Below are 9,111 nucleotides of genomic sequence, written 5' to 3' on the forward strand. Positions count from 1 at the left end.
TTTGATGAAAAGTTAGCATGGCTTATACTAGAATGGTTGTTATAACCCTTAGGAAAGAGGATTTGAATTTATGTGGAATAATACTAAAACAAAATTACTTAGAGCTCCAAAGTCCCATTGACAAAGCCATTTAATTTTTTAGATAACCTTGTGACCTACAAGAGTTAGATACTAGAGCTACATGTACTAGGCTTGGTTGAAATCTGAAATAATCCACACAATACTCTTGTTCATTCTTTATTTAGTTTCTTATGAATCAAAAGGCAAAGGACTTAGCAAAACCTATATAAATGAATCTTCCACTTGTTTTTCTCTAAAACCCTAAAGATACAAAAGCAAAAGGCCTAGATCATAAATTTTATGAATGAAGGCTTGTTCCTTCTTTTCTCATAAGTAGCACACTACATAAAAGCAAAGGCCTAAATAAAATCTCCATAATAGTTTCCACCAAAAATAAAAATATTTTGCATTTTATTTGAGAGATCCATATATAATAGTGATTGTGGTATCATGTAAATTATATATAAATTGTAATGTGCTCCTACCTTTTGCCAATCACTTTTGTGCATGGTCTTTTTCTCCCTCTTTTTGGAACCAAGTGTTTTTCCTTACTAACTAGACCCCTACCACATACTTGATTATAAAGCCTCATGGTACCTCCACTATAGATTATGCTCTTGTTTTTGCGTTGTTGTGCCACTACATGGACACAATGTGAAAAACTCTGAAATGCATCATCATCTGACTTTATTATTAATGTAGAGAGTCAATGTGATCTGAGTCATTAGTGCTAGTGCCGTGGCATGGATTATCTAAAAATACTAGTTTTTTGGATAATTTAAGTTTATTTGTTATATTATTTATTGTAAAAATCCAAAAAAGTTAGAAAATCTTCTAGATTAGAATGGCTTGCAAAAAGCAAGTTACTTTTTTAGCCAGTCATTGGATTTTTCATAAAAAGGACAGATGGGCAAAATCGAGCGTGTCATGATCGCTGTTGACAGGCTGAAAACTGCACTTTGAACTAGAAGAAGAAGAAGAAGTGATCTATGAGATCCTTGACTAGGTGTCATGAGGGTTTTACCCCCCTTCCAAAGCCAAAGAAGCCATCAGATTTGGGTTTCGAGTAGTAGACAAGAAGCTATTATTTTGATGCATGTTTTTGGTATTCGAAGGAGCTTCAGGCAATCTAATGCCTAGAGATTGCTTCTGAGTAGTATTAAATAAATAATTTCAGGCTCTATCAATACATATTGATTCAATTCATTGTGCTTTCTCTTTGTCGTGTTTACCTCTTATCTATTCTTTTTCTTCTCTTCCATCTCCTATCTCTACTTCCTTCTACCTGTAATTCACCGTGGATACGACCTTTTGACAAAAACCCCTCTGACGTTGGTGAACTCGACGTAAAAGATTGTTAGAAGAAGGAAATACAAGATAAAAGAACCTTAGAACACAAACTCCAGTGATGTTTTGCAACAATTGGTGCAAAATATGAATATGCTTATGCAGGTACAACAACAACAATAGGTGATGCAAGCCTGTGCTCAAACAGAAAGTGTTGTGATGAATGCTCTGCAAGCAGTTGAGCATGATATGCAGTTATTCAGTGGTAGGAATGTATCTGCATATGTACATACCTATGCTCAAAAGATGGAATTCTTTGGAGTGGCTCAACTTGCATGGAGACGATACTTTGTACATGTTACTGTACATGAATTGAAAGCGCGAATTACTGAATTATACATGCAGGATACTGACTTGGTAGCTTTCAAGTAGACACTCAAAGAAGAATTTTACATTGAAGATACTAGTTTGATTACGTGCAAGACTTTTCACGAGTGGGTTTTACAACCCAATAAGGGACGTGGCTACAAAATTGTTAAGAAAAATTAAAAGTCGATTTGAGTAGTTGGATCTTGCAGAACAGCAAGCTGTTACAAGTCAGAAAATTGAATTGTTTCTATAGGCAGCTGATCTTGAGCTTCAAGAGAAGCTTGATGATTTGCTGGAGGATCAGACTACAAAGACAGGCCTTAAAACAAAGTGAAGACATGTCAAGGAAGTTGTTACTATGTCATGAAGAGGACAAGAGAGGGAGAAGAAGAGAAGAGAGAGAAAGTATAGAAGAGAGAGAAAGACTGTAAGAAGAGAGAGGAAGAGAGTGACGAGGAGAGAGAAATACTAAGAAAGGAGAGAGAAAGGTAGAAAGAGAGAGAAAGAAGCCATGAAAGCTAGGAGAGACAGAGATGAAGATGAAAGGAGACTTGTATTATAATCTGATGCAAAAATCAAGTCCCTATAACACCTTATATACCAGCCAATGTAGCTAGTATTTTTTCCATTATTAAATCCCCCTCTCTTACATTCCATCCCCACCCAAAGGTTTTTGCCCTCATAAACAATTTGGGCACTTATGATAATTGTGCAGGAGCAGATCAGAGTACTACTCTGCTGCATTATTACAGGGGTATATAAATGAATGAAGAGGTATTATTGCGTATGATAGGTCATTGAGATATGTATGAGACATGGGCCTTATTGGGGAATTATAAAAATGAATTTTGACCCAAGTATCTTGAGTGAATGCGAGCTGCAGACAGTGGACAGCAAACTGCTTACTATAGGGCCTTGTTGTAGTAAATCTATCATAACTTTCTATAGGAGACTCTGATTGGGGTGTGCCATATATCAAAACGGAGCTCTCGAGGATTAATTTCAGATCATGTATGATGTCCATTGCTTTCCATAGTATAAAATACAATCTGCTTTGAAACAGAGAGCTATCTGCAGTCAATCTGAGAGAAAACAGGGCCATAGTTAGCTAGATTTCAGTCAAATCTACTTCTAATAGGTATGGAAACTCTTCCAGAACTGAAGCTGGCCTCCAAGAAGCTTCCTGAAGTGGTAAACCTTTCCATTTAATCAAGTATTCTATGATGGAGCAAGAGCGAAGCTTCTTCTTCCTTTGTCCTATGATTTGCTTGGGTATGTATTGAATGATGTCTTCTTCATCTATCAGGGGTAACTCCTCAACATAATCCATTGATGACCCAATGAAGGGCTTCAATTGACTCACATGGAAGACATTATGAATCTTTGTGGATGGGGGTAATGCTAACCGATTAACCAAGTCTCCCACTCTTTTGACAATCCGGTATGGCCCATAGAATCTATGAGCCAACTTATTGCTGGACCCATCCTTAAGGGTGGAATATCTAGACTTGGGTTCCTTAAAAAGCACCAAATCCCCGTCTCGGAATTCAACATCCCTTGTTTTGTCATCAGCATAAAGCTTCATTTGATCTTGAGCTTTCTTGAAGTTGACTTTGCACTGTTGAAGTAAGCCCTTCATTCTATCCAATTCCTCCTTGCTTTGTGGGTTTATTTTATCATTGAAGATAACTGTGGGAAGGGGCACCTTATAGCCATACAATGCCTCAAAGGGTGAAACTCCAATGCTAGAGTGTGTAGAGTTATTATAGGCAAACTCAGCCAAATGTAACCATGTGTCCCAAGCATTCTGCACATCATAACAGAAATGCCTCAAGTAAGTTTCCAGCCACTTGTTAACCCTTTTTGTCTGGCCATCGGTCTGTGGATGGTAAATAGTGGAAGGGGCTAACTAAGTGCCCATAGAGCTGAAAATTGCCTACCAAAAGTTGCTCATGAACTTAGTATCCCAGTCATGCACAATGACCTGTGGTAAGCCATGTAATCTGAAAACATGTTCCATGAATTGGCTAGCTACTTGAGAAGCATTACATGCAGTTTTTTAGGAATGAAATGGGCTGCCTTGGTGAGTTTTTCCACAACTACATAGATGTTGTTCCATCCCTTCTTCGTCTGGTAGGCCAATTATGAAGTCCATAGTAATGTGTGTCCATTTGCCTTTGGGCATAAGCAATGGCTGCAATAAACCAACTGTTTTTAAGGTGTTGTCCTTGTTTTGTTGACATGGCATGTAGCTCAAGACAAAATCTTTTGCATCCTTCCATAGGCCCTTCCAATGAAAGCTTTTAGCAATCTTGTCATAAGTTTTAAATATGCCCAAGTGACCAGCCATAGGTGAGGAATGCATCTCTTGCATGATCTTTTGCTTGAATGGAGAAGTGTACGGGATGGCAATCCTGCCCTAAAACCATAAGAGACCGTTCTTAAGCTAATATGGAGAATTTTCTTCTACATGCCCTTGCTGTAATTTCTAGAAAATGTGGCTGAAATCAGCATCTAACAAATAGGCCTCCTAAAGCTCTTCTATCCAATCATTATGAAGTTCCATGATGGCTGAAACTTTACAAGCCCACATTCTAGATAATGAATCAACAACTACATTGTCTTTTCCCCGTGTATGTGTAATGTCAATGTCATAGTTCTGCAATGTAGCTACCCATCCGCATTGTTTGGGGGTAAGATTAGACTGGGAGAGGAAGTATTTGAGGACTCTATGGTTGCTCTTGACCCTAAATCTACTGCCATACAAGTAGTGGTGCCATTTCTGAATGGCATGAAGGATGGCCCACATTTCTTGGTCATATACATTCATGGTCATCTCATTTTCAGTAAGTTTGCGGCTCTCAAATGCTATAACCCCATGCTCCTGTAACAATACAACCCCTATGCCTCTTCCACTGGCATCACACTGAATGGTGAATTGTTTCAAAAAATCTGAGTAAACCAATATGAGCGCTGAGGTAAGCAATTCTTTGAGCTGATTAAAGCTCTTATCAGCTATGGCATCCTAGAAAAAGGCCTATTTCTTAAGCCTATCCGTCAAGGGAGCTGCAATAGTAGCATACTGCCTAATGAATGTGCGATAGAATGATGAGAGACCAAGAAATCCTCTAAGTGAAGTGGTATTTGCAGGTGTGGGCCTGTTTTTTATACACTGCACTTTCTTAGGATCAGCCCTAATTCCATCATTACTAACAATGTGCCCCAAGTATTCCACCTCCGTCTGCATGAAAGAATAGTTTGTCTCCTTGGCAAAGAGTTTATGCTACATCAATACATCAAACACCTACCTCATGTGCCAAAGGTGATCCTTCAGTGATCTACTATAGATGAGGATGTCATCAAAGAAGACCAACACAAATCTGAAAAGAAAGGGCTGAAGTATTTTGTTCATTAAGCTCTGAAAGGTGGCTGGTGCATTAGTTAACCCAAAAGGCATGACCAAGAAATGATAAAGCCCTTGATTTGTTCGAAATGCTGTTTTGACCTCATCCCCTATCCTCATGCGGATCTGGTGATAGCCTGACCTCAAATCTATCTTCGTAAAGTACTTAGCCCCCTTGAGTTTATCCAACAAGTCATCTATGTGTGGAATGGGGTACTTGTTATTCACGGTGATCTTATTAAGATCCATGTAATCTATGCACATCCTGAAAGATCCATCCTTCTTTTTGACCAATAACACAAGGGAAGCATATGATGAAGAACTGGGCTCAATGAATCCCATGTCCAATAATTCTTTGACTTGTTTGCCAACTTCTTCTCTTTCACACCTAGACAATCTATAAGGTGGCTTGTTCACAGGCTTTGACTGAGGCTCCAAATCTATAGGATGATCAACCGCCCTATTAGGGGGTAGTGTTGTAGGTACTTGGAAGAGGTCCTTGTAGTCTTCTAAAAGAGTTCTCAATGCTGAATTCTTTACTGTTTTAGTGGATTGATCTGAATTTTCTTTATTTAACTGCAATATAAAGATTTGGGACCGTTTCTTGAACTCTTTCTTGAGTTGTTTACTAGTAATGAGTTGAAATTCACTATTATTTTGAATTCCCTACAAGTGAATGAGCTGTCCCACATTGACAAACTCCATATATAGCAAGGAAAATTCCATGGTTATAGTGCCCAAATTTTTCAGCCAATCACAACCCAAGACAAGTTCTATAGTTCCCATTTCCAATGCAATTAAATCCAATTGCTGTCCAAAATTTTCAACAAGCTGAATATGAACAGTAGGGCATACTTGTGTGCTAATTTCTTCATCCCCATTGGCAACTTGCACCTTCAATGGCTACTGTAATTTGGTGGGAAAACACTTCAGCCTGCCCATGACTGCTCTGTTAATGAAACTATGAGTGCTACCACTGTCTACGAGTATAAACACATCCTTCCCATGAATTTGGCCCTTAATATGCAATGTATTAGGGCTTTTGGATCCTCTCCAAGCATCCACAGATATGGTATAAACAGTGGCAGCATGTATTTCAGCATGTGATTCGTTCTTTCTACCCATACCTTGTGATACATGGCCATTAGGGTCAAAAGGAAAAGAGTCAATAGGGTCAAAGAACTCTCCTTGACCAAACTCCTCATCAGCGTCATCTCTTTCAGCAGTCATCATAAAAGCATGTGTATCCTCAGGGTCCTCCTTTGAGTCCCCAAATACCAACATGCTGTGAACCTGTGCCTTAGCATTTCTAAAAGCACATTTTGAGGCATGATCAGCTGTATACTTCTCGCCACACTTGAAACAAAGCCCTTTTTCCTTTCTTTCTTTATACAAATCCATGGGAATGGACTTTGGACTGCCAAAGGCTAAAGCATTTTTATTTCTGTTGTCCCCTTGTCTATTATCTATTCTTGGGCTATTTGCTGTCCTTAAATTACCTTGTCGTCTTGAGGCATTAAAAGTGGGGTATATGGGGATCTTTGAAGTACTGAATGGCATGTTACAACCACCATAACTTGCCCCAAACTACCCCAGCCTTACCGCATCTCTTTGTTGTCCAAAATATGACTGCATATGTCCTCTTTGCTGCCATGCCCCTCTTTGCTGTCCATGCTGAAATGAAGCATCCCGACAATACTTGCGAGAGTACCTCTCAGCCAATTCAATAGCTTTGAACAAATCCGATGGGTTTTGAGCTAAAACTTCAGCTGAGATTTGGGGATCCAAACTGTACACATACTTGTGTAACTTGGCATCATCACTAATTGACTCAACATATATGGTAAGGTTGAGGAATTGATTTGAGTATTCTCTAATAGCAAGACCACGCTATTCAAGGCCATACCATTTGCGGGAAAGCTTTTCTTTCTCCACCGGCGAGACAAATACTTGCACCATGAGTGCTTTGAATGCTTCCCACGAGTTCACTTTGCTGATTTTCTCTTTTAATGTACCTCCACCATATATGTGCAAATCCTTCCAAGTGGATTGTTGCAAAATGGATCTTTTGGTCATCATTACGGGGCAAGATGTCAAAAGAATCCTCGAGCTTGGAGAGCCATGCTTCGATTTTAGGTGGAGATGATGATTGACCATTGAATTTTGAGAAAATAATATTGTCTCTCAGCTCTATTTCATGATTAGGTGGTTGTCCCATATGTCCAAATTGAGGTTGGTCCATGTGGCTGCCCAAAAATGAACCATTGTTAGAGAAAATTTTACCAAAAGATGGCTAAAATTTCATACATGGCATGGGTCCTTGTGATGACTGAAATTTTCCCCTCATTGCATTGTTCATGGGCTCCTCTTATCTATGCGAAGGCTCTCCCTGCTCAAAAGTGCTGTTAGGGATGCCTACTCTCCCCAAAATGCCTTGGGGATTCATATTTGTTACATTCACTAATGGGCCCATCACTCGTTCAGCATGCATACCAAATCTATCCTCATGTTCCTTCCCTTTCATTTGAAATTCCATCCACTTAGTGAGCTTGGTAGCAAGGGTGTCCATAGTGGTCTTCATTTGACCAATGCCTTCCATCAATTCTCTATACCTCTCGGCATGCCTTGTCTCATACTAACTGAGGGTGTTAGTGAGAGCGCTGAGGTTCCCCACATCATGAGAGTAATCTTCATCTTCTACCTTAGGGTTATTTTTATCCCTCGCAGCACATGCATCTGTTATTTGTTGTTGGAGGTCATAATTTGCCTTAGTTTTTCCCTTATTCCCTGCCATGGTTAGATGTAGTCCTGTTAGACCACCTGTCACTATTTTGCCCGTAACTTGAGCTAGCAAGCTCCAATTGGCCTAATTTTTTGTTCAAGTTGGAGCCAAGGATGCCCTCTTTGAATTGAGCATAAGAATGTTGATATAGGTTTAATATAGAAAATTCTGTAAATAGCAAATTTGTGGCTGTTTTATGCAGTCCTACACCCTGTTTGAGAGCAATAGGGGATTGTTTTGGCCTCTAAGGGATGGGTAGTGCCCAACTAAAGTTTCAAACCAATAGGGGGGTTTCTAAGGTCTGCAAACACTCTTTTGGGCCTGATCTTCAGTGTTGGTACTCACTCTTTACCTCTAAACCGATTGAAAGATGCCTACAACACCCTATAGGAATTCAAGAGAGCTGGAATATGGTCCCCTCGTGTATTGTATGTCTGCAACCGCTTCTCCCATGGCACCATACATTGCTTCAGCATACATATACATGGTTTACACCATAACATCACTGCTGAGCATGAAAATGAGCATTCCCATGACCGTGTCACTCACATATGAGCATCATACATGCACTATTTGTTGCATTTACTGTCATGACTGCATACATGACTACATGTGGCATTGATTCTCAGTCATACATCATTGCAAGTACATCAGTAGTCCATCCATATTCCATATACATTAGTGGCAGAATCCCAAATACATCAATATGTCATAGACATCAATGGCATCATCAAGACATGCCAATTCTCACTGTCCCCAAAATATCCCTACACGTGCAAGCAAGTTCGGGCTCCGGATCACCGGGAGGTGGGAAAAGTGCCTCCCGGGCTGGGTTGTGCACCCCTTCAAGGTCTTTGATGGCAAGAGGGAGGGTCACCCCTCTTTTTTCTTGCCACCTCACCTGGAATTGGGATTTTTCCTCACCTGGAGTATACATGGTAGACATTTATTAATTAGGCAATCAACATGCTATTCATGGGGCCTTAGAAGTAATTCTTTTCATGAAGTGCATGGAATTGAGTTGGGAGTAAGGAGAGGGCTTATCGAGCAGTGACTCACTGCTAACTTACCTCATTTACAATGGATTTCAGAGATTAATTTATGCTCAAACAATCATCACAAGTCAAGAGGTTAGGGTGAGGCAATCAATAAACAATAGTGAGAATTTGTAGCATAGAATGGATCATTCTGAATGCAAGGAAGCCTATGA

The sequence above is a fragment of the Lygodium microphyllum genome, chromosome 22 (genome assembly GCF_053477565.2).
Source record: "Lygodium microphyllum isolate KBCC chromosome 22, Lygodium_microphyllum_v1.1.10, whole genome shotgun sequence".
NCBI lineage: Eukaryota > Viridiplantae > Streptophyta > Polypodiopsida > Schizaeales > Lygodiaceae > Lygodium > Lygodium microphyllum.